Source organism: Hyalella azteca, unplaced genomic scaffold, assembly GCF_000764305.2.
Source record: "Hyalella azteca isolate HAZT.00-mixed unplaced genomic scaffold, Hazt_2.0.2 contig10098, whole genome shotgun sequence".
Taxonomy (NCBI): domain Eukaryota; kingdom Metazoa; phylum Arthropoda; class Malacostraca; order Amphipoda; family Hyalellidae; genus Hyalella; species Hyalella azteca.
The window spans coordinates 693602-721404 of record NW_025940147.1 but is presented as its reverse complement, the minus strand read 5'-3'; the positions used below and the strand labels follow the sequence as shown (position 1 = coordinate 721404).

General features: G+C 39.1%; 1 long non-coding RNA gene across 1 annotated transcript in view; it reads left to right on the top strand.

Moving 5' to 3' along the window:
- LOC125178481 overlaps positions 1-6499 on the top strand; it is a 138867-nt gene extending 132368 nt beyond the window's left edge. Inside the window, exon 3 of the long non-coding RNA XR_007156918.1 lies at positions 5372-6499. This is a non-coding gene — a long non-coding RNA (uncharacterized LOC125178481). The remainder of the gene's footprint in view (positions 1-5371) is intronic.
- Positions 6500-27803: the final 21304 nt, after the last annotated feature.

The following is a 27803-nucleotide window of genomic DNA, read 5'->3' as shown; positions in this document are numbered from 1 at the left end:
TGAGATGCGATGTTGAAGCGAAGCGGCAATTAGTATTCAGTCACTAATAGTATCCAGCCAATAATATCGCTAATATCATTTAGCGATATTACTGATATCGATTAGTATCCAGCCGATGATATCGCTCGAAGCTGGGTCATGTATTTGATTCAAAAGAAAAATCATACCTACATAATTAGCTTTCTTCAATATTACTTTGCATCACGGATTTCTCCTGTATACATTTTTACGAGCAAATTTCAAAACTTCGAACCGCAATCAGAAGAGGCAATCGTCACTCTGAAATCAATGGCTTGAATAATCAAAAAAAGTCATTAAATACCGGGTATATATTTGTCAGAGCTTATTTGTATATTTGATACCTGGCGCTGAAAATATATAGGGGCTGTTTTAGCGCCTATCCACGATACGTGCCGTATCAGTATATTAACAGGAAGGGAAAACTTATTTTTGTGAGAAAATAGAAAAAGCCGCAATACTCATAAAAAATAATTGGATCTAAAATTTAAATTAGAATTAAAAATTCATATTTATTAATTACATTCGAAAAAAATCGCATTTAGTTAAAAACTGAGTATTTGGAGTTCTATAAAAATTACGGGCCTTTGAGAGGATCCTCCCTATATAGGAGGTATTGAACTTGAGTCACATGACGAGTCTCTTGATTAACTTATATCCCACGTAAACCTAACAATGAAATTAGGCTGTTTATGTAAATAATTATTGAGATGAAATTCACACTTATCACACTGAACTATCACAGATACCGAGGTCATAACTGTTACTGATCCAGTTTCTGTATCATCTTGATACTGAATGCTATTGAAATCTATATTTCCTATATAAATTACAATGTAGCTACATGAAGTGAAGAATTTACTTCAACTCTAGCATTTAATCGTGATCGACTAGAAGGCTTTGAAAATGCTTTCCAAAGTAGAGTTATGTTTATAAACCTGGAACTTTGTTTGGTCACGGGTCATGACTTTATTCCAAGTTATCTATAATTTTGATATCTAAACTTCAGGCCGCGGTGCTCGCAGAAGCGAGTAATTTAAGGACAGCTATGGAGGTCTGGATTAGTGGGGAACGCGTGATTTGGAGGCATTGTGGCGTGGCTCCATGGCTGATTTGTGGGCCGCATTGATCCGCTTAGTTACGCCTCCATTATTGCCCACATTTCACAGCCATATAGACTTTTTTGGAAAATTTTTTATTCCCTTTATATCTAATACTAATCTCTATAAGCCTTCATTAATTTACATCTATCATTTTTGGTGTCAATTATGTTTCTAGGTTTGTAATCAAAAGTAAATCATGAGTAAATCCTGATTCGTGTTCTGTTACAATTTATTGCGTATGCTGGTTATTTTTCCAAAGTTCAGTTACTGCAACAGCGTGAATGTAGAATCCGTCTTATAAGATTTTTATGAATAGTATTCTTTTTGTTTCTGTATATGTATTTTTAGCGCTTATAGTTCGAGTTTTCTTTTTTGAAAATGGAAATTCATTTTTCTTCCGCTAGCTTTCTCTTAACATTTTCAGGATTTGTTCCAGCTTCAAGTCGATTTATTTTTTCTGTTCATGATAACAATGAAAACGTTAATATGATCCGTCTAAGTCTAATTCATGTTTAAAAATCGACCCACGAAAAAGAGCTAATGTTCCCATAATTAAATAAAAATGGGATAAACTATTGATGATAAATTATATAGTGAAAGCAGGGCGGTAGCATGGAAGTTTGAACTTGGTGAGCAGCACAAAATATATAAATTGTATTACTGCTTCATAAAACCGTTCAAGAAATTTTTTGACCTACAAGGCTACAACTTCATAAAATGTGCTTTGGCATTGAATTTCGGAATTCACAATTACTTTAACGAACGACGATGCATAGAGCATCTATGACCAGCTGTCACATAACACACGAAAGGCTTTTCATCGACTGAGATTAGCTTGCTGCTGCAGAAGGGTGACTCGGTGCACATACATCGGGGGTTGAGGAGGGGGTATCGGTAATAGAATAGTTGGGGGATACCGCGGTAGATTGAAGACAAGAGGCAAGCGTAACAATCGCTGGGCATGGCCTGACGATCACATGTGGGACGCCTGCTACAATATGCTCACCGTTTTTGACAACTTCTCCAATTTTCTTCGCGTAAGACCACCGGATAAAGCACGCTTTCTGAAACCTCTTTCACAGGTTCCAACGTGGATAAGCTATTCTAGATAATTTCCGCGTAAAGATAAGATAACTTAGAAGTCGGCGGTCGAAGCATTGAGGAACAGGTCGCTAAGATGCGGTTGGAGGCTGTCTCGTGTCGGGCATCCTGGAAGACCCTCTGCGTCTTGCTCGGCAGTCAGTTTGTGAGTGTGCTCGAGTGATCACATCTCTACAGCTCATCTCTGTACTTATTTCCTTAATTTCTTATTCGTATGTAGTTTACTTGAATATCCTTGTTCCTGGTAGTTAGCTAGTTTATCTCGGAAGTGCAATTGTTTCTTAAGTCAACCGATTTTTATTCCCGTCTATGATATGGCAAGTTGTTTTCTCAATGATTCAGTTGGTCAGGTGAGTTGTGTGTGGTCTGGTAGGAATACCACTGTAGTGGGCGGGCCTAAGTTTACCGGTGTTGAGAATAGCTTTTAAAGTCTCGAGTGTTGCGAAGAGAAACTGATGGACTGCGGCCACCCTGGCGTCGCAGCTTGGGCGGCCGAACATCGCTATGCTTGAAGCCTTTCTTCTTCTCGTTACTGAATTACGAAGCGCTTTGCAAATTTTTTACACCTCGAGCATTCTATTTACTCCTTCAATAAAAGTTTTTATTTTCATCAGGTTTCCTTTTATCATGTTTGCAGTCATTGTCGTGAACGCATTTGAGAAGAGCGTACCCCAAAACGCGTCATGATAGGTGCAGTCGAACTTGGTTTCACTGCACAAAGTGCATTCTTTTTTATTGATCACATAAAACTTTTATTTCTCATGCAATCAGTGTCTTTAACGAGTCAAATAAGCTTCCAACAATTATGGACGTAATTTGTATATTTCCAGATGACTGAAAGATGATTTTATAGTTGTTTATTGAATTAGTTTCGGAAAATTTTCGAAAAATTCTTGATGCACTGGCGACCTCGATGCTCGTCAAATAGTGATCCTCAGAAGTGAACGTCCGAGGACCTCTCTTAATTTTTTTACACCTATCAGTATTTCTTGGTACTAGTATCAATAGTATCACGTTTTTACTAGTATAACTAGGCCTGAATAAGGGAGTTATTGTAGCATGCGAAAATGTTATTCAATGATCGATTTTAAGAAAATGTTTAGATGTTTAGATCGCGCAAGTAGTTACAAATTATCTCTCAAATTTTGTGTTTTTTTTTATTATTTTCTAAAAACGAAGGTTAAGTACCGCGATTTGGAAGATTCGGCAGCATTATATAAATTTTATGCTTCTAGATTGTTTGACGCTGGTTAAATTCCACACGTATGAACACATAGTATCATTCTCAGCTAGCTTACAAATTGAAATGCTTTTCTCATCACAATTCCAAAGCAAGGAATAGGAAGAAGTTTTAGATAAGCCTCAATTGTCGTTGTTTTCATTTTTTAATCGAGTAATGAAACCGTCATCTTGTGATATCTGATATTCCAATATGAAGTTCTTTATTCTAAGTAAAGTAAAATTCGTTAATTTCTTTTTACTTTTATGCATATTGACCTAATGTAAAAATAAGATCATAATAAATAATATACGTTTGAAAATTACTTTTTAAAGACAACACTTCCAAAAAATCCAGTGTCTCCAATCTTACAGATGTACAATGAATTTCTCATTTAATTTTCGATTATTAAAAAAATTAATTTTTCAATTTTTTTAATAGTATAATATTTTTTAATATATACATTTTTTTCAAAATTATTTATTCAGTTTATTGATTCATGCATTGCCTCTGACTTCACAGAAGTGTGCAAAATTTCAGATCAATTAGACACTTAAAAGTGTGTCAAAGATCAGTTATAAGATTTGTACCTAGCTGACAAAATTATTTTTTCAATTTTTTTAATATTAAAAAAAATTATTTTTAAAATCATTTATTTTGACGTTTGATTCATGCATTGTCTCCAACTTCACACAAGTGTGCAAAATTTCAGATCGATAGGATAAGTAGAAGTGTATTAAATTTCGATTACAAGCTTTGTAGCAGATAAACAAACAAGAAGTGAAGTTAAAGAGAAGTGTTGTAAAATGGGCTAAAATGCGTATAAAAATTTGAATTTTCTCTCCTCTCATACGTTACCGATGCATTTTTAAAACCAAACCACTTCAAATCATAATAAATCTTAGTATCTGTGAGGATTTAATTGCATCAATGCAAAATTGTCAACTTCACCATTTTCTCATTTTAATCATTGTCTCCGCAAAAGAAAACTACGGCTTTCATTCCAATGAATTCTCCTGCTTTTACTATTTCTAATTTTTCATGATTTTTGTTGCTAATTTTATGGTGTAAAATTGCAAATGAATTTAATTATCAAATTCAATGAATTCAAAGGTGGAAGGTAATTCAATGTTGATTTAATTTAGATTTTAGGATATGTTAGAGCCCTTCGAGTCAAGCTCTACAAATACAAATTTACTTTGCGTTTCTTACTAAATTTCCCCCTCAGGGGGGACTTCTGACGGGTGTCTGTGCTCGTCAGAAGTCCTATGGGATTTCGCGCTCCTAGGGGGATTGTTCCTGAGCGCCCCACCGCTGAGCTTGCGGTGTCTGACTGTAAGTCTCAGTTGTGGGGTTAAGTTATTATGTAGGCAGGATTCCTTACATTTCCCTTCTCTGTCTCTCTCGTGCGGGCGGCCGACGTCCCGTGTAAGCGACCTCTTGTTCGAGTGTCTTCGTTTCTGTTGCTTTTCACCTGTCCCTCCTTGTCACTTCGTCTCTTTGAGATGCTAACGCTGCTTCTTTCGAGCCAGCTTCAGCGGGCTGGACATCTGAGACCTTCCGCCCCTTGTGGGTAATGAATAATTGAGACCTTCCACCTCTATGGTGATGTTCATCTTGACTTTCGGTGCGAGATAGCTTAATAGCTGAAGCGCTAGTAAACATTTGGACACTAAACTAAACTAAACTCTTACTAAATTTTGTCAATTTAATTTCTTTATACGTGATGACGCAAAAGATACCCGAATGGCCATTTTTACTTGAGCTGATATATTCTATAATTTCTTATTAAAATTAATCGAAATGTGTTTATTATTTGATGAAAAATTTAAATTCGGTGCTTGAAATTTCATTTCCTGAATTTGGTAAAATTTCTGGAATGAGATTCTGACCTGAAATTGTCTAATGCTTAGTTTCTATCTCGTTCCAGATTTCGGTGAAGTTGCCGTTGCTGAGCGCTGGAGTGTGTTGTGCCATCCTGCAATCTGAAGTTTGTAGTGTATAAATCAAAAATTGGGGTGTGCATAAAGTTCAAAGTGTAGAGTATTTGCACAATTTCGTGTGTAGTGATTACAACGTCCAAAATGTGATTTTTTCTTGAAATCGATCCGTTCCTCTATACTGAGCATTTAATTTAAATAAATGTGGATAGTTGAAATAAACGTGATTAGGTGAATGAATGGTGATTATATATAGGTGATGAACTCCTGAGCATCTGAGAGTCATAAATTACATGAGATAAATTAAATTTCAAAGAGTGATTAGTTATTTAGTGAACGATATCTTGGAGTGGCGTAGTAAGCAAATACGGTTCTTCATTAGACAACGAAAAATTGTGAACAATATGTGCTACGACTTTACATGTGTGTGCACAGTTTGGCAAGATAGGCGTGACACGATTTTTTGATAAGTCACGAATAAAACATCGAATTGGTAGAGTATACGCTTCACGTTTTTCGCAATGCTCGTCATGAAATGATGATTGTGGATTATTGAAAGATAATAAAAATCTTGAGCATACTGTATGAAAATTAGCGGCATACTTGTGAACTGCTGTTGAAGCTAAAATTAAGAAAGGTGATATACTTTCCTCAATTTACCGGTCGTAGTCATTCTAAAGAACTTTTTTGGAAACTTTTTCTTCCAATAAGTCCATTTAGTACCGATTGCAATAGTTGGGAGTTTGATGACTGTGCAATGCACTTTTCCCACAAGAAAGATGACAAGTTGCAAGATGCAAGTCGCATTCTCGACTAAACCCTAATCGCCCTGACGTCGCCCATTAGTCGTAACTTGGAATACAATCCTGACGACTGATCGTGCTCCCGACTGGAATCTTCCGTCATCTGCATTCTTCCCTGCATTCTAGTGCAAGAAAAAAGCTTCCCCGATAACATCCCGCTTCAAAATGGCGCTCCTGAGCTCGCGGAGCAGCTCTCCCCCCCACGTCCCCCTCGTACCTCTCGCCCCCCTCGTACGTCTCGTCCCCCTCGTGCTGCTGCTCGTGATGAGCTGCGGCGCCGCTAGCGCCTCCTCACATCTCGCCCGAGACTCTGACCTCATCAAAATGGCGCTCCTGAGCTCGCGGAGCAGCTCTCCCCCCCACGTCCCCCTCGTACCCCTCGCCCCCCTCGTACGTCTCGTCCCCCTCGTGCTGCTGCTCGTGATGAGCTGCGGCGCCGCTAGCGCCTCCTCACATCTCGCCCGAGACTCTGACCTCATCAGGAAGCCTGACGAACTCCAGAAACTCAAACCAGGTCAGTTTTTTTGTAGTTTTATTGTTTACCGCAACAGTAACATTACTGAACTTCTCTTAAATGTAGAACCATTGCTTATCTCTGTGTTTTTATTGGCTCTGTTCATTATTTGCATTAAATTCTATGGCATCCAATCCCGATCATTGCCGTAAATATTTTGCTTCATTTTTTGCCTAAACCATATATGCTTTAGCTGTACATGGAAGCTGCAGATAAGTATCATTTCTGAACACAAATGCATTTAATTTGAATGAAATGTTCAAAAATTTGTCCACGATCTCCATTTATTGAGAGAAGTAGTAACTTTACATAAGGGCGCAATAATAACAAATAAGGCAAAATAAGGCATATGTATGTACCGTAATTACAACATGAATATTGCTCCCAAAACAGTAATTTTACGCAATTGAAGCCTGACCAATTTATCCACTTTGAAGCGAAAACAATAATACTAAATAGCATGGATAGGATCGAAGCGCTGAATGCTCAATGGGTGAATGATGACCGATAACGTTCTGCTTTACTGATGGAAGCTGGGGGCGAATGTCGAACAAACTCCAAAGAGAGTTAAGAGGCAAATCCAAGAACTGACACTTTTATGTGAATATCCCTCCAAACTCATGGGCAAAAAAAATTGCCTTTTTTAATATAGAGAAATGAACTCTGTCGTAGAAAAATATTCAAAAATTTAACTTCAATATTATAATATTTCAGCAACTTTTAATTAAGTCACGATTAGTGAATGAATGAATGAATCCTTGAATTTCGCATTTTAGAGACCATGGAAATTAAAAACAATATAGGTACACTATAATTCATTACAATAACATGCAGGTTTTCTTGCAGCAGCCGGAAAGAATGAAGGCACAATTAGTTTTTTTCATGGTAAGGTAATGCTTGCGTATACAGAGCTGAATAAATTGAGCTGTAACCACTGTCACGCGGCTGAACTTTGGATCCGCATTTGCGAAAGAAATGCGCCAAACCCCAAAGCCTTGGAGAAAATTCCCTATCTACTACAGCACCATCATTGAATGGAAAGTTTAAAGGTAACGGTCATATGTTCATTATCATGCTCATTATCTGTCATACTAATGTAACATTGAAGTCGTAATAACATTGCAGCTTATGAAGCAGTAATAATTGAAGTAAAGTTTTTCTATCCCGCAATCATCCGTAGAAATACGACGATAACCACGCAGGCAAGAGCACGTAACCTCAACACAATGTTAAGTTGTACGCCCCTACCTCGACGTGCGCGCTTATTTTCTTATAGCGTGTGTGTTTTGGAGGGAGGTGGTGTTTGCTCCTCATAATTGCGCTCAAGGGGTGCCTCTGTTCTATCTTGAGTAGCTCACTAAAGGGTAACTAAGACCTGTAAACATCCTCTATGGACAGGACACCCCTCGGGCTCAATCACGTTCATGCTCAACTGAAAACGAGGGAACTTCGCAGCCCTCGATTGCGCAAACTTGTACTCGACGCGCGCGACCCGCAGGTTGAGTTCCTTTGTTTGAATACATGACACATGCGTGTGTTAAATATAGGCTATTTCATATTTGTTCAAGCACGCCATACCATCAAATCAATCTTTATATTGCGACAGGTGTGCGGCATTATCTTATAATCTGCTTGATATCATTCTGATTTATTTGTTGAACCGAAGTAACCGATGTAAATATTTTCAGATTTGTTCACGTTTAACGAATTTCTGACGGCTAAATATATATTTCTTTATTCGTTTACGTCGTTCAAGTTATAAATTTATTAGTAATTTAATTTTTTTATCGAACCTGGCATCTCCATAAATCACTGCTCGAAGCGCTCCATTATGATTGTCACAGGCACTTGTTTCGTTTCTTACTTGCATATCCTAGCTACCCCGTCAGGCAATCGAGTGGTCTTTGTGACGTGCTGGCGTATCTAATCGCGTCGTTTTGCTATTTTCGTTCACGTGGCATTTTACTCGCCGCGATAAAGTCAGTTTAATAATTTGCCTCAGGCATTTTGCCCGCTAGCATCCCGAGGGTTGAGCTTGCCTGTCTGAAATTCAAATTCCTCCTCGCTTTGCATAATATTATTACGATTCCTGATACAAGATTCGAATTCAATTCTGAAATTTTCATACATGCGAACACCGAGTTACGCTTGTCAGTAAAATTGCCTCCATTTTGCTTTCATTCAAATTTATAAGCAATTGCAGCCTGCCAAGAGCAATTCTATTGCTATTTTCTTCCTGGGGAAAATGCACGTAATTGGCGAAGAAAGTCGTTAAAAGTAAACTTTTCCCTACCTTAGCTAATCCCCCGACTCGTTCTTTAGCGCTGGAATTGTAGTGATTTCTATCTTTACCGTTAATATAACCCGCTAGGACAATCACGACACCAAGGACAATCTATACCTATCCCTTGCGTGATATCAAATACTTTTATAATTAATAACTCATTTAGTTCTCAAATCCTAAAAAAATTGATAATTTAAATCCTTCTTTTGGCATTTCTTGTCAATCAAAGCACAAATTAATGAAACCTCTATGTGTTTATTCAATAAAGCCGGTATTTTGGAGCAAACATGCGCATGGCACAGGAATACATCGTCAAATGCGCATGGCGTATGTCTTCGTCTAAATTATACGCTGAATATACCTCTCAGCATTGCGCTCACTGTAATTCACTTGTACTTGATTACTGCTGTATGCCCGGCTCGCATGCAAATGCTTTATCCAGTGATTAGCTGCTCATTTCCCTCGTTTTCTCCTCGTGCGCTAGCTTCGATGATCTACTTAGAAGATTGCTTGAATCAACGTCTGTCTGCATTGCAGCTCGCCAGCAATGCAGCTTCACGCATCAAGCAGCTATGCTTTTTACCGTTTAATAAAATGAATTATTGAAGTAGAATATGAAGCCATTCTTCATCAGAACGCTGGAAGCAGTATAACTTTCGAATTTTTATGATTGATACAATTTTAATGTCACTTCTTCCCTTCTTAATTAATATTAGTTGTAATACTTTTGAGTAAATACTCCTCATAAGTTTTTTCTATAGCTAATTTCATTCTGCGTCCAATAAACTTTAGCACTAGCCTTGCGTGAATGTAAAGTGCAGCCAGTCGAGTTTTAGTCGCTGAATATCCAAGGCGGTCTCGTCGCTTGGACGCCTTGGGCGCTACTCGACCGCTGCGATAATAGGCAATAAGAGGGAAGGAGATAGAACGGGAAATGCCTTTAACGAGCATTCTTGGAGGCAAGTTCCTTCGACCGGCCAACGTCAATCTGTGTGCCGGGAGACGCACTTTCGTAGGTATTATGCTCATCATGACGAATCTATTGCAAAATTTTGAGGTTACTTATCAACATCAACAAGGTTGCTATTTTTGGTTTGCGAACCTCTGCAAACTATTGAAGCAGAAATATTTAATTGAAGCAAGGTTTGAGGAAACTAATTCTTCAACGAATATTACGCATTGTCAAACTTCGAAAAATCCCATTCAAAACTTCTTCACGATTTATTCATTGTCGACGAACCCGAAATTTGTTCCTGTAATGGAAGCGGCTTTCTTCTGAAAGACGCGAATTTTACCCAGAGCTCGAATATTTCAGGACAAGCCGAGTGGAAAGTTAGCGTGGTATGAATTTCTTCCTGATTACCCGACTTCTTATTTCCATATCAGAAGAGGCTGCGCCGAGAGCTGCGTCAGAAGACGGCTCTATTGAAGTGATGAGTGCTGCAGTAGTAATATATGCTATCTCAAGTCAAAATGCATGAACACCTGGAGCTTTCTTTAGATATTCATTCTGTTCAAGTCGCTTTGAAATTCGGCCTTGAATAGAAGACAATTTACTGATGGTTTTTGTGCACAATAATACAGTATGTGTCAAGAATTTCATTCACAAGATAACCGGCTGGACTTATATCTTGATAACTAATTCTATTGTGGCTAGTGATTTGGCTGAAAAATGTGTGTCCAACATAACTAGATTTTCTCTATAAAAAATTCCAGCCTTACATTCCTCCGGACTAACTAACATTCCTGCATCGAGTACTTCACAGTTTATTCTACAGCCTTTCTGTGGCCTGTTCCTCATGCAATTTCTTCGCATTCCGCACACACTTTCATAAAACTTTCATCCTTTTGTTTACATCGTTACAAATATTATGAGAAAAATGTCTGCAATAAAGAACAATAAAATTCAAACGAAAAAAATGGGTTTTATAACAAAAAAAAAAAAAGATACGCGACTCGTAAACTTTTAGTTTCGCAGCACTACCGTGACTCCAATCAATTGCAAAATTTTTTGGTAAGCCAATCAAGAAACCCATCGAATGTTCCGTTTTTTGTACAGGTTAGCCGTATCCGTTTTACAGCCCACTGGCGCGTTCTGTAATTATTCTCATCGCGGAGGCCATGCTAGAAGAGAGTAAGTTTTCACTCCATCAGGAGTTCAGGATCACTTAGTTATATATTCTGTTCAGAAATTTAGTTGTTCACCGGGAAATCTTCAACTATATTGTGCTGTTGACATGGTACAGAATGACAAGTACAATAATATTGTACATGGTATCGTGTTCAACAATCAACGTGTTATAGCAACTGCTATATGTTCTCATGATCGTTGCGAGCGACATCTCGTGCAAATGCATTCCCCAATCGACATTGAGGAAATGGCTGCCACGAGACATTTTCGACCAGCCTGAGGGCTGACTTTATAGTGGAATTCTTGAGATAGTTACTGCAGATATTCTCCCTCGTCGCTTTAATAAGGCAGCACTCGTTGTCATTTTTCAAGCCCTCCCTCGGTAATATTTTTCATCCTCAAATTGTACACGTGCCATCAAAATTCACGATGCTTTTTTCTGTACATAATTCTAATACTTCAATTTGGCTAACCTAAAATCTTTGAAATCTTTGAGCAAGTAATTAATCACATTGTTCATGCTCTTATTATTTTGCTCGCTGGCTTTATATTGTTATTTTTTTTTAAATCTGACGCTTTATATCACATCCATTAATGTTTCTTCATGTTTCAAACATTTTAATAATGCCCACGAAATATCCGTCTGTCACCGTCAAGCGTCCGACTCGAATAAATCAGATTTGTGAATTGATTTTAATAATTTCGATTGCAAATGGAAATAACCTTGACAGAATTTTCACCGTCAATAGAAAGTCCACGCAAGTCAGGGTAAGTTAGGAAATGTTGTGTCCTTGGCATAAGACTGAATATGAATGAATGTGACGACAATGTTCTGTCACACAAGAAAATATATACGAGTATGATTCTCGATTACTCGCGGCTTCAAAGTTCACATTAAACTTGCAAGAAATCAGTGTCTATTATTAGGAAACTTGAGAAATCCATAGTTAATTCCCGTTACATTTTAACAAGTTCGGCGCTTAATTTTACTATTGTTGTTCATTCTAGCCTCTATTTCTTTCATAATCATTGAATTATCATCACTCAGCACTTGTTTTCATCTGCTTCTCTTAGAGGCGTTGCACATCTCTCGTCATGTACGTCACTTATGGTTTTTGTCATTTGCTCTTCATCTTGACGCCGCAAAAGATTGCATCCATTCGATTAAAGGCAATGAAAAGTCTGCAAGAAGCTCTTCGCAAATTTATGCATTAATTTCAAACTTTTATACAAGTTTGAATTCAGTGACGCACGCTCATATAGATGCGACGCCTGCTTTTGTCCGTCGCAGCGGACGGGTTGACGCTGCCTAGCCTTGCCTATGTAGCTCCACGTATGTTGTCAAGTTGAATTAGCGTTGAAACAACGTACGTTCGCGACGTTCAACTCACGTTGAATCGTCTAGAATGAAAATTGAATAAATTTTGTCTTGATACATTTCAGCATTTCAACGTTGTTTCAATGTTGATAAAAGGTTAATTTTAAAAATTTAAACAAGGTTGATGTACGACCGGATTTCATTATACATGTATTCTATTGACATTCACTTTATATGAGCATCTTATTACAATTAACTGCATTAATTAGATATAGACATAATATTATCAATTCTATCTATTGACTCACCTTTTGTTTTTCGCTGGAAAATCCTTCAACCTCAGCCGGCATTCGAACCCAGGACGTTGAGCTATCGCGCAAAGCTTTACCGACTCTGACACGGAGAACTCGATTGCTCAAGAAATTATAAAAGATATTTCGCCTATCTTTCTACATCACTCTTATCAAAAAGTCTTCTCAATGCCTAAATTATACAGATATCATTTATTTATTTTATTATTCAAAAATTGAACAATTGAAGATGAGTAATTTTCAAAATCGTCACAAACCGTCACCACTTGCAGGTGGCATGCGCAGGGAACAACCAGGTAATAAGTCATACTGCAACAGCTAGGATACCTACCTGCATACTGCTGATTTATATCTTATAATTAGTCGCAAAAAGGTATTATTAATTGTTATTAGTTAGCCATCCTAGATGAGCTAATATTATCAATTAAAGTCCATATTTTATTTGAATTTAACAATTTGCCGTAGGGTGCAGGTTAACCGCGTTAGTCAGATGTTGCAAATCGTTGCCAATTATGATATTATCGCAAGATTGGTACGCATTGTGTCCTGTTCTACGTCCATCCAGTTGGATACAGAATAATAATTAAAGCTCAAGTTGATCATAATGCGGCAAATATTTATTCAGCGGTAATTTAGCTTTGCGTGTTTCTACAAAATTCTTCAGGCTTTGCAAAATGTTGACGTTGAACTCGTACTTCAATCGATAAGGATTATTCTTATTAGCCATATTTTCAATTAAGGCATACGGATGGTGACTTATTACTAACTGCCAATTCCCAACGTGATTTTTCGACATCGTCATCATCGTTTCGACATTATCCATTATTGTAAACAAAAACCCCGTCTGCAATTGTATATAAACGTATACATTATTAACTTCCTCTTCATTCACGAACAATTAGCGATGATGTTATTTAATAAATTTTGGAATCAATGTGCCTTATATTTTCAAGGTGATGATTTAGAAAAGCATGTCAATCCATTAGTTTTTGGTATGTTTGACCATACAAAAGATTTGCAATAATTGTGCTGAAATTATGTGCATTCGATATTCAAGGTTGCTGTGGTGATACTCGATCAAGCTTGAAATTTAATTTAGTTCTTTTTACATAAACTCGGTATAAAAAAAATAAATAAGAATATACGACTCGTGGTAAACGTTTGAATATATAGGCTGACTTGATTAGTCACTTCTATATATATTAAACATGCACATGTACATCATTCTATGTTCTGTGATAACGTTGAAGCAATGTTGAAAAATAAATCAAATTAACGCACCAAGATCGACGTTAATTGCTTCAACGTTGAAATTAGGTTGTTTTACGTCTCTTCGAGAGTTTGTCACATTTATTTAGACATTGATTCAATGTTTAATTTTGGTTGATCAACATTTTAACCTGAAATCAACGTTGTTTCAACGTCAGATTCCTGCTGGGTTGTGTGTCCAATGGTGTGCTGTGTGTTTTGTGGTGCTGTATGTTGTGTGTTCAGCGCTGTGTCTTGTGTTCGATGGTGCTGCGTATCCCATGTTTACGATGGCGCTGTATAGCCTCTACATTGACTTTTCGAGTTATCAATGAATTCAAAATGTAGCTCATGCACACTGTTAAGTTTACTCATTGCTACGCTCTAGAACGCTCTCATACGCTCTCATTGCTACGCTCGCTAGTTTATAAGAATCTGATGTATTAAAAATGATATGTTCAATTATTTATACCTGATGTGAAATCGTCTTGTACTAGCATGAATCCTACAATTCGCTTGAAGTTCCTTTGACTCCTATGCAAAAGAGGGTACTTCTTCTTCCTTCATCATATTTTTTATCAGCGGAAACAATGTATTTTCTCAGTAAGCAGTAAATAATCTTTTGTTACATTTAAAATTAAATGCGGTGTTACTCGATGATGAAGGGAGGAGGAGGCTGATCTCACTCTCAGGAGGCTGGTCTCACTCTCAGGAGGCTGGGCTCACTCTCAGGAGGCTGGTCTCACTCTCAGGAGGCTGGTCTCACTCTCAGAAGGCTGGTCTCACTCTCAGAAGGCTGGTCTCACTCTCAGAAGGATGGTCTCACTCTCAGAAGGCTGGTCTCACTCTCCCCTCGCGAGTTCTGGAGCCTTGGTCTCTCGGCGGCCTCTAAGCCTCCCGGCCGAGGAGCTTGTTCAATTTAACGGGTTTTGGCCGCTAGCTTCGCCCTGTGCACCCGATGTCATCATTAGCTTTGCTGATACTGGCAAACCCGGCTAGCAACTTCTCCCATCTACCCTATTGGCAATTGCGTAGGATTTATGGGTGAACAGCCGTAAATGAAAATTCAGCTGATTTGTCTCTTGAGGTTATCGAAGTTGTGTAACTTAGTCGTGCCTTAGTCGAGTTGCGCCTGAGCTGTTGAATCTGAGAAAAACTGCAGTATGATCAGTCATACAATATTTCGCAGATTTTGTTCTAGACAAAGCCTGTAATTATGAATTAATATTTTATATTTGCTGCAAAAGATGAATTACCTTATAATTATAAATATAATTATAAGGTAATTATATTTTATAATTATAAATATATAATTACCTCTATTATAAAATTTGTCAAAATTTCTCACGGGTAAGATCCATTCCATAAAAGCTATGTAATATGTTCATTTTTAGTGGCTCTGTTTTTATGTCTTAAATTGCATGGCTGCACTCGATCCAGACGTCGAAAGAATTTCACGCAGCTCAGTTTTGCGGGGAGCACGCGGTATGTTTATTTGAGTCTCCCCTACCTCTCTGATGCCCTGCCTGCTCAGGTCCAGCTATGTATGCAAGGAAGCGAATAGTTTAGCGCGCTCGTCTCGAGCAAACTTCCGATGAAAATGAAATGGCCGGGCTGGAGTCTTCAGTTTAACGGACTAGAAGTCGTGCTGGCGGGCACTCGTATCTGCATACCAGCTCAACTCGCCTGCCAAAATCGGAAGAGAAATCCCGTGTGCAGATGAAATCAACGGATCGTCGTCGTGTGTGAAGTTCATACCCTCATTTTCTGGAGCACATTCCCATGAGCAAGCATTTGTGGTGACTTTTTTCTGTTCGCAAATCTTTTCATACGGGAGGCAATTGATTATTTGTTATATAAGTGCCACTTTTTTGATGCCTTGGCTACGAATTGCTCTCAGTTCGCTATCAATTTACTTATTTTTCACTTGAAAAATTTCCTTGCTCTGATTTAAGGATATATATTTTTCTTAGATATTCTTGTCATATGAATTTTATATTCATTTTATGAATCAAGTGTTAATAACGTAGTGTTATAGATTCCTTTATTGGTGCTCAAGTGGTCAATTGCTACCATTATTGTCCAGAATTTGTAAGTGCCTTCCACAATTTTTTATCTGTGTATTCGTTTGAAAATGTTACAGTCACAAAAAGCCGAAATTTAATGCCGAAATTTTATTTAGTTTAACAAAAAATGTGATAAGTATTCCAGCACTTCTTTCTGTTGATAGTTTTCGATGCGCATTTCCGATGACATCTCATTTGACGTGCGCTGACCCTCGCATCGACGCGTTCGGTAGCACGAGTGTCGTCCGAATATTGCATCGCTGATAATGAACGGACGAACTAGAGCCCGTCCTCTCGATCCGTACTTCTCTCCCTCTAATCTCCCTCACACCCATTTCCTAATTTTCTCTACACAACTTTCTCAAATTCCACATACACGTGTCTTTATTCTTTCTCTACCATCTGCCGTAAATTTTATTTTTTGTTATGCATTAAGAACTCGATGCACAGAACAAGATGGACGCGACTGGCGTGTATGTTAGCGCCCTCTGGTGTGTTGCGTCATCTATGTTAACACGTATGTGCATTCAGATACTTTTCTGCATCGGAAAATATTCAGTCGTACTTTCCTTTTTTCAGAAGAAGGTTGCAAAATTTTCATTTTCCCTTTCAAATTCGAGAGAGGATAATTATCGAGATGTCGCACATCAGCGGACATTCAAATGCATGCAACTTCTTAATTTCGTGCGCTAAATATAATTAGGTACCGTATCAACTAAGCATTCTTATCTAATCTGAAAATTGTTATCACAGTAACTTAGCCTTGCCTGTCATCACAGCCTCCATTTGTTCTTACTTTTTTGTTTCGCAGCACATTGTTTTCATTTTTTGCGTGTGGACTTGAATTTCCTCCCCAGACACTGCACGGAGACTACGGAGTTCATTTCCGAGCGCCATTTGCTAGGAGGCTTTTATTAAGTGAAGCCTCGTCATATTTTATTCAATGATGCGCTGAGGCGGCCTCTCAAGCGCCTTCTGTACAGAGGGGAAGCTTTCAAATATTCCCCGTGGACTCACGTGTCGTCTGCGCTCCTTTGTTTTCCTTCGAATTTTAGGTTTCCATTCACGGCTGGACGCCCTAATGTCTTATAAGAAATGCGATCGAGCCACTCTCCCGGTCGCCGGCCTGGATGCTGGAGTTGCATCGGCTTCCCTTTTCTTTTATAGTAGAAAATCTCGATAAACTTTACCCAAAGGGAGAGAAAATTCAGCCGCTTTTCACCAACGCCCTCGTGCTTGCTTCTTCGATTTCTATACTTTTTCAGACATTGTAATCTCCTTTGTTTCCTCAATCTCACTTGATTTATGAACAAGACTTTTTATTTGGTGGTCTCTAAACAAAAGTTTTAAGTTCTTAATCCGGTACCACAGATGCTTTCTAAGAAGCGTTAGGCACCAGAATTAGACGGCGATCCGATTGTTTGAACTTTGCTATTATTATTATCGAGTACAATTTCAAATTGAAATTAAGTTTACGTTGAAGAGTAAGGTTTAGAATCTCATCGTAAGCGTATAGACGGAGCAACTAGTAAACACGACCCTCGGCGCTTCCCTCACTTCCCTCGCCCGCAATCTGTTGCCCTGGATTGAATGGGAAATTCGATTGTGCGCCTTCGATGGACATCCCGCTTCCAAAAATTTCTTCACAAAATTTTCTCGTCAGACGACGGAAGGAAAACGCTAAATGTCAAGATGTTTTTTATCACTATTGGCCGTTCCCTGTATGCATCTATTTTTAATCGATTTTTGAGTTTTGGCAAATATAGTGTCATAAAAACCGTTATTTCATTTCAAACATCTATTAACTATTTATTTTATTCTTTTGCACTTAATAACTGGAAACTAATTAGAAATATTTTAGCTTATTTTTAACAATATTCTATTGAATAATCATGGCGAACCAATGTATTAACCGACCGCGGCCATCCGCGCATGCGGCTCCAGCTTCTTTTGGGTTCCCATGTTGTTAACCGCTACTTGCATTTGCGAAGATGTTGGAAGCCGATTATGCCATCTAATTGCAAGAATCTTTTGTTTTTACATCTTGCAAATGTTTATTTAGTTCTTTTTATTTGCTATTAGTCAAGAGAATTTACAAGAAAATATTCATCTTCCATATTTGAAACTTTCCTTATGTGCAGAAATTATTATTGTTTTTCTTCTTGTTTCTTGAAGGATGGAAACAATGATGGACTAATGAGGTAAAACTGGAGCAATTCGCAAAATAGAGCGCTGTAAATTTTCCCGTAGTGTCTCGCGTTGAAGTGTTTCTGGCGGAGTTTTCTCGCGCTTGTGTGGGCTTTGGAAGTTTGGACCGACTGTTTCCAGGAAAGATTGTGTTACGTGCCTCTGTTTGAGCTCTGAGCGAGAAGGCGACAAATGTTTGTCACTCAAAAGCTCACTTTCCTTTGCGGTGCTCGTCTTCAAGAGCTCTCAAGAAAGTGTCTGAGAATTTCATTCGACGCGCGCGAGGTGAACTGAAATCTAAGCTCGAGAACGCCACTCAAGTACTCTATTCGGCAACGTGATGACATATTCTCAAAAATACTCGTAAAAATATCTATTTCTTAGTGATGTCGCTTGACCTAAGGTTTCCTTCCGTGCTAGGCTATTGGGGATACATTTTTTCAAGGCTTGTATCCCTGTTGCAAAGCTTAACCTATATTTGTTCTGTATTTCATACGGGACCGTTAACTTAAGCGTTGGTGACCTGAGAGTGACCCCGTGTTCGTTTCCTAGGAGAAGGTGGTGCGGTCGGTCCTCGGAAGGAAGAGGTTTATTTCCATGCCATTGACATGTCCAATGGTCAATTTAGGACGTTTTGAGTCCTGTAACAAGCGACGTCATGTGAGAGACTCTCGAGAGCCTACGCTCAGTCCCGCGAGCAGCACTCTTTTAATCTCGAGAGTTGTTGGAGCGAGCCAATCGAGCCGGCCTTTTGAGTCCCTTTCTGGTTGAGCGCCGCAGGAGTAGCCAAGGAAATTGCTCCAGAAACATCAAAAGACGCAAAAGAATTGTAAAAATTGCGCGCCATTAAATGTTTCTCGTGCGGCCGCGTACATAACTTCTCGCCTTTTATTTTTCGGTTCCTTTTGTGTATTCTTTGACTCGTGAGCTGGGATTTTTGTTGCGCATATGACGCTGAATTTATTGATGACGATTGAAAACCAAAGGGAACGTTTTTTGTTCAGAATTAATTTTCATGTAAGTTATTGGAATTATGTCATGTTACAGTTATTGTCATTTTTATCATGTTCTGTTATTAAGCACATTTGCTTTGTGGCAGTTATTGACATGTTATGTGTTGAAGACCCACATACATGATATCATGAACGCGAATTGAGATTTGAGACCTTGAACTTTTTTAAGGTCTGAGTCGTTAAAATCTTTTGGGGTGTCGAGCCCCTCAAGCCGCATCAGAACACTTACATTCATTACAACCATTTATTTTACTTGCATATACATTACATTGCACTACATTACATTACACTACATTATATAGTCACACTACCTGATAACGTTGCTCGTCGACGGCAGCCGCATGTAACCCGACCACGATTTTCCAATAAGGTTTCTCCAATAGCCTGGTCTCTTGAGCATCTCACTCGGAACTGCAGAGGAGGTTGGCAGGGTGCGGGTCTCTCTCTGCAAATAACGCTTATCTTCGTGCAAATGTAATCGTGAAATTAGATCGAGGCCTGCGAAGGCCTTTATAGATGCATGTGTTGCCTCCAGTCTTCGATGCTGCCGCCGGAGAGACCGACGCTCACCGAATACGCGATTATTACACGACGAAACTAAGGTTCTGTCTGACGCTGGTTCCCTGTTAAATATTTGCAGGGGCTTTATCGCCGGGCGAACGTGGACCTGTTATGCGGCCTTGATGTACCTGCTAGCTAAGCTCGTTCTTACACCATCGTTTTCGGCGATGAAGCATCGTTGGCCAACCAGCTCGCCGCTATAATCTTTTTCTAAGGTGCATGTTCGTAGTCGTTAAATTGTTAACGTTGTTTCTATTGCTGTTGTAACGTTGTTACAAATTATTCCGTTGTTTCTATTGCTCGTTTTGAGTAGGTTGAGTGCGAGAACAACATGATGTTTAAGATTGTCGTTTTAAAAGGCCAAGTTAACAATCAAATATTGTTGCTACTCATTTTTGAGTCTTTAATTCTCAATAGTGTAATTCCAACTGCTTTTTCTGCTTTCCAATTTGTTCCGGGTTCTCAACTCTTGATATTGTTTTGCACGTCTGTTTCAACATTTAAACAATAACAAGGCCTAATTTCCACCTTTGTCGAGACTCACAATTGCCTACGCCGTCAACTTTGATCCAGGCCTCTGGTCTTTGTTTATATAGGCTTCAAACATTTGCATAAAATTCTATCATTTATATCCGACTTTCCTAGCCTGAAGATTGTTTTTAAGCTTCTGTAATTTCATCTTCGGCTGGTCTGAAGCTCGTCTCGACATTTTTTTGCGATTCAAATAAACAAAATCAACTTTCCTTCTCCATGTATCGCCAAGCGTTCCTGCATTCTTGCTAAATCTATTTCGTAGTGAATTCGAATCTCGAATTTCTTACCGACATTTTTAGTTTACGACTGGTACCGCAAATTTTCTCACGACGAATGTGTAAAATTTGTAAATATTATGACCGTCATGAATTTTACACTGATTATTTATCTACCCTGTTATTCTTTTTTTGTGAATGGCAGTTTATTATGCCATCTCATCAGTTGGCTGCTGGTGCCTTCAACCTAAAGTGCCTTCAATTCAGAATGCCTTTAACTGCTTCCGATGAAAGTGTGCATCCCTTTTCAGTAAATCGACTTTATGAGAATCTGTCTTCAGTCTCCGTCCATTTATTTACTTCCGCCTGGGCTCAGGCATTGTGAAGGCCTCAACGTGTGCTCACACCTTCATAAATTCCTGGCACCTTTTAGGGTCGTTCTCTTCAACCGAAGACTCCGGCGCTGCCGCAGCGGAAGGCGTCAGCGAAATCTGAATGGTGAGGTCCAGCGCCGTGGAAGTGATAGGATCTCGTCGTATTTCCTCCAATGGAAAGATTAAACCGCTGCTTCGTTCTGCTTCGTTTGTATTAAATTTTAGAATAACGTAGATGTGATCGCCTATTTCTGAGCCTCCTGAGACAGCTCGTACGAATGATCGATGCGTCGGTTTTTCTTGTAAATTAGGATATCCTTTCATCTGCTTGGCTGTCTTGAAATACCTTAATTTTGCAGAATGTCGTGTAAATCTGTGATATATAAGTAAGTTTTATCTACATGCATGCAGGTCAAACATTGGCATTGGACCCAAGAACCGAAGTGAGGGGTTCCAAAGTTTCCTTTTTCATATTCATTCTGTATAAATTCACTCGGCCAATTTTTTGTTTGTCTAAAATTCATTAGTTAGCTTAAACCTAAAAGTTGGCATTTTTATACCACATTCGCGAACGTCTAAGTTATATGCTGTACCTCAGCTTGCGCCAACGGTCTCTCGGCAGCAAGGAACGGTCAAGTCAACTGCGAAATAAACCTGCGACCACCGCCGCAGCTCTGGCTCTCTATCAAATTACTGGACCGCGCAACTTGGTTAGCGCACCTCCAATATTTCTCGAATATCTTCGAATTAGAGTCATCTCTCTCAATATATGGCCGCTCGCCTTGCCCTTTCAGCTTTCTGATACTACCGTCCTTCTCCGCCTGCCTCGCGCTTACAGCTTTCTGGAGCTGCTTCCCTGCTCCATCTGCATTGCGCTTACAGCTTTCTGGAGCTGCTTCCCTACTCCACCTGCCTTGCGCTTACAGCTTTCTGGAGCTGCTTCCCTGCTCCACCTGCCTTGCGCTTACAGCTTTCTGGAGCTGATTTTCAGTTCTGCTTGAAGCACTAAAGCCGCTTTCGTGCTCTCATGGTCGGGGCCTTCTAATTCAGGCTCTGGAATAGTGTTTTTCAAATATTAACATGTGACGCTTTTTATATGTCATTTTGCTGTTTGAAATTGTAAGATTTGAAGCGTGATTAATTAGAGTTTATATTTTTCAGGGTAAAAATTCATTAGATGCTGCCAAGGGTGGTTCGTAACTAAAATCTCGGTATAACGTAATATTTTTCGTTGTGCCGTATTTATGACGTTTTATATATCAGTCACACTAATATTCGCACCAAAGATCATAGCACACACCACGTACGATGCCCAGACATTTGAGGCGTCCTCGCTCGTCACAGAGAACTGCCACCGAGTGTCACTCGGCGTGGGCCATCGTCAATAATTCTCTTTGGCATTCGCCGTGTTGCTGAACTATGCATGACCTGCTGCCGCTCTGACCTGACCTTTGCTCTCGCTGCACAAAATCTCACTCGTTTCCACACCCAAAACATGAAGGTTTTATGTGGGTTATATTTTGCCAGTGCAATCCTAATGCACTTGCACCATTAACCCTTGATTTATTGTTATTTTTCGTGTAAATAATTTTCAGATCATGACAAAGGTTACCGTACTCAATAACTGGTGGCGGTTTGCCCTATCGGTGATCATATGTCATGCAGTGTGGAGGCTCTGTGGCTATGGTTTTTCAGTTGACTAGATAATATTCACCAGCTTTATTTAGAGCTTCGAATGTTTCGGAAAAATGAAGGGGGCATTTTCCAACGAATGTTCATTCGGTCCAAGTTTCACTCAATTTGTTTATGGATGAATAACTTCACAGTTCTGACGCATCGATCAATGCTGACTTTGGTGATATAAATTTTTCAATAGATTTTATACACTTCAAGACTACGTATTAATCTAAGAATTTTCTCAGCATTGTCGTCTCGATGCTTTTTGTTCGGGTTTTCTTGAATTTGGCAAAGCTGAAGAGAATCGTTGTTCATGAGGTATTATGTGACCATAATAATTTTGATTACTGATTTATTACGTCGATGACAGCTGGCTGCCTACTCGTTATGAAGCGACTGAATATCTTGTATCACTACTATCATGTCCAAATTTACTTTTTAATGTGTAATTTTTAACCTATTTGCTATATATAAAACCCATACACTTTAATAAACTCTGGTAAACCTATACACCGGAGCAGGAAAGTCCACACGATTCTTCACCTTACTAAAGTAATTTGCGGTCTGCAGGGTTTTGTTCAGTAGTCGCTGCAGATGAATTTAACATGAAGTTCATAGCAATTCTTATATTACTCACGAGTTAATGCTCGCAACGTAGCTTCCCAACCGTCCATGTAGGATCAAGTTCACGAAAAAAAAAACATTGTGTGAGCCGAGCTCAAGGCTTTATTCAGGCCCAGCATTTGAAAGAGTACCGCGGCAATAAGCAGACTTGGTCGCTTAATTAACCGTGGTCGGGTCGGGCTGTTGCATGCGACCGACAGACCGTGCTTGCCTCTTGAGGAAGCTTGCCTTGTTCCCGCCGTTAACTTAAGAAACGTCTAAGAAAGCCAGCCTTTTGAACCTACTCGGCAAATCTTCCTGATGATGTTTACAGCAAGCTTGTGATGTTGGCAGTTAGTTTAAATGACCACGGGGACTGGGCCACTCTCTTGAATTGCATAGCACATTCAGCGAAAATTTACGCAGACACTCATCGCCCGTTTCTTACTTAATCCACGGATATCACCCGCCCTCTTCAATTTTCTGCTGGTCTTCATAATAAGACAGCCATTTCCGAGCTTGCTTGTCTTATAAAGTCTTTGCCAGCAGCCTGACGTTAGGCCTGCTCGTTCTTATTTGTGGTTTAATGTTTGCATGAATCGCATTTCATAACGAATAATTTTTTAGAAATTAAATTAGCTAGATTTTCAATGCATACGCTCATTAAATTCACTGATTAATAAAGCGCGTTATTGTTGATCTTTTCAGATTTTTATTCCGTCGCTCGCAAGAAATATTGAACTGATAACTTTTAGTGAAAGGTTACTTGCTTATTACCCGCATGATGTGAGAGTCTTTGACATTTTGTATTTCAGCGAACGTTTTTATTTCTTGATAAAGAGTCAACGCAACTGTGCAAGAAGCAATACATTTTCAGTCGTTATAAAAAATGTATGATTTGATCATGTCTGTTTTTCTCATAATTGTTTGCATTATTTGCGTTAATTCTTGCAATGCGTTTTCGGAGTACTTATTGTCGACCGCCTATCTGTTTTACGTTGACATACAGCGTCTGTTTCAGCATTAGAAAAATTATATTTATGAAGACATGCAGCCAAAATATAATTCTCTCAATCCTTTATGAGTTACTAAATCTTGGTTTGCGTGATTTCAAAACATGTAAACAATTTTTTGACAAAACAATTAAAAGTAAACAAACAATTGTCGAATGAATCCTATAATACAGGGTGCGGCGCGGGAACTTACTTATTTGAATTGCGCGCCACGTGGCGGCCATTAGTCCTAGGAAGGTGGCGCCATGCGCAATATGGTGCGCGGGCTATGAAGTTTTTCGTCCACTCAGTTCAGTTGCGACCATGTTACAAGATGTAATATTCAAGAATTAAACTTGTAAGTAAACCCAACGAAACTTTAAATGTAGCTCTTTGTAAAAAAGAAAGAATTAAAACGCTATCTTTAATACTTTTTACTTTGTGATTTTTTTAAAAGAGTAAGTTCCCACGCCGCACCCTGTATGTTACTGGTACAACATCTTGGCGGGTTGGCAAGACTCGCTGGACCTCTTGTATGGCCCTAGTTGGTGCCGGCTTCGTCAACTGTGATACTGCGTAATTAATCGTGCAATGTCTGCTAACGCACGGTAAAGTCCGTCGTTAACTTCTATACGTTCATATGAGGATACAACGATAGTTTATTTAGCCAATTAGAAAAGTTGGTATATAGATGTGATCTATTTTTAAAGACTAAAAATACCGCTGTCTTCTTTCATTGTGAGCTGCATTAGAGAGTTCAGGTTCTGAGCTCGATTGTTCGCTGCTCAATTTCTTGATGCAATAATGCAGAAATGGTGTGTAATTATTACTTGCATTTGTCAATGCAACGGAATAATTTGATATTATTGAATGTGCTATTCAGGCTTGGGAGGTCATTGAGTGAGGGTTCAATTTATTATTTACTTCATAATCGTATCTCGTTACCTCTTTTTCCGACACCTACGACCTGTCCTCATACTCTATATATGGCTGCTGTATATCGTACCTGCGGGCACTTCTTCCTTCGTGAATGCAGCACCTCATACTCTTACCTCGTCATCCATTACTCGGCCGTGATACTCCTACCTCGGCCTCCCGTACTGCTTGCTACCAGACCGTCCACCCTAACCACTGTCCGTTCATACTCCGTGGCTGCGGTGTCTAATTTCCGGAACTCCGGCTCTTCATACCTCGTCATTGCGCTCACGTTCGGCGCAGCAATGCAGGAGGCGCTCGGCAGACCACAGTCTCCAAGTTACGAGCAAAGTTAGCACGCGTAACAAGCTGCCTCCTGAGTCATGCTTTCCTCAGCCTCTCGTGCTTCTCATCCGACAAAACAGAGCTAAAAAAATTCCAGCGAAAAGCTCGCTAAGAAATCCTACAAATTGCTCCCTCAAGTTGTCAACGCGTCGCACAAACTTCGATGACCTGCCGGCTGCGAAGCGACAGCCTGGTTCTCAGAACCTTTGTAATATTATTATTATTATAATTCACATGCATAGTATCAGAACCTATAATGAAAATTATGACAATTATTTATCTTGCTAACGTCATCTCCAGTTTCAGATGAAAGTGAATTTATAGAGCAGTTTTCTTAATTGGGTAAGCTTCACTTCATCAGAAGAAACTAGCGAGGTTTTTTAAATGATGTCATTAGCTGAGAGGGCCTTTACTATAAATTTGCTAAACTGCATGCAACTTTTACCCGCATGAATTCTTTCATTGTAAGTAATGCTAGACTTCGAAGACAAATTAAAAATACTTCAATATCGTCAACCTTGTCCGACTCACCGTAAAACTATCTCAGCTGCCATACAGCTTGCTGGCGGTTGGCCGGCGCTGGCGCGGCCTTATTTTCTTGTGTAAGACGCGCGAAAAGTTATAGCTGAAGACACTTGCTGCACTCGCTTCTATGTTGTGGAATGAAGCCGTGCTTTATGGTGCTTTTTATGCCTCTCTATAAGCCCTAAGGACCTTCTCTTTCACGGCGCGTTATTGCAACGCTGCATCAATTTTATGCGCACAACGAAACTTTTCTTCACGATTGTGCTTTTTCTGATGGCTCATTAATCTTTATTGTCGCTTCTTCTCTCTTTGAACCCTGATCTATCATAGACGCGCTTTGTGTATGTTTCTTGTGCGATGCAGGCTGTACTCGTTAAACTTTGTATTCTCAAGCTTTCTTCCCATAATGCAAGTTTAGCAACCTGAAAAACTTTTTGATGCTTCACGCTCCATTTAGCATGCATAACTCACCTCGAGATTTTTATACGTTGAAACTCTCGTCGTTTAATACTTTTATTTACCACTAATATTGCTTTGCCAATTGGTCTAGAAGAGAAAGCATGGATGAACTGAAATAATTTTAACAATTGAAAGGCTTCGATGCGACTGAACTCTACGGGTTTGCGCGCCACAGTTTCATACCTTGGCTTCAGAGTGCTGGGTAAAGAATAATTCATACAGCGGATATCGTGAGACTGAGCGAAACATGCACCGAGAATTTAATGCAAGTTTTGAAAGTGCGCCGCAATTTGCAGTTAGTCTCGTCGCCCCATTAGGAGAGACTCAGCGAGTCAGGTAATGGCCGCAGCGCTCAGGCCGAGAAGCGGGCCGTTAGACACAAATTACTCACTAAATGAATCTATTTAAGCTACTCGCTTTGTTCCGTCAGCTTTGATGCCACTATATGAGCTGAGTGATTGCTGGATTATAGCTCGCGGGGTTGGCTGCATTGACATATTTTGCTACTGCCTTGCCTCATATTTGTTCAGCGAGCCTCATTAAACATGTCTAGGCATACGGCAACATTGACCAGCCACAACTCGCCTATCTCTTTTAATTCATTGACATTTAATTGTTTTCACTCGGTGTTTTGATTTAGAATTTGAGTTCGTCAATCTTAATGAAGTTAAATCACGCTAAGTTTAATAATCTCTGGAGGGTTAAGTCTGGTATGCCTTGAAGTGTGAGTGTGAAGCATTCCTTGGAGTGTGAGAGTGAGGCATTCCTTAGACCATGAGTATTAAATATTCCGTTGAGGTAAAAGCCTAATTCAATTTAAAGGAAGTTCAAATTGATCTTCAATTAAATGGTTGCGTCTAATCGCTTCTTACCCTCCATCAAACGTCAAGCTCGTCATCAAGCGGCGATGGTTCCTCATACAATTCTCACTCATGAGATGTTTGTTTTCAAAGTATACATCACTCGCTGCAATGTTGTGGCAATGTTGTGCAATAGAACCTGGCTGTTTCATACCGTGGACTTTCTCACAGATTAATCGTATTCGAAAATGTGGAGATTTTTCATTATATCATTAACATTCGTATTCATATATATTTTTATACTTATTTTTTACTAATCATTGTAGAGACAAAGCTATGTGTGCTTCTGGTCGCGTACTACAGCTTCGTCACATAAATATTATGTGTAGATAAGAATAAAAGATTTAAATTATTGATATTGAAATTATCAATAAAATATTCCAAATTTACGTCCTCAGTGGTAAATGTTTCACAACGTCTACAGAATTTGTTTTCTAAGTGTCTCAGAAGTTGTCCGCATGTGCATCACAAAAAACAGGAAGTCACA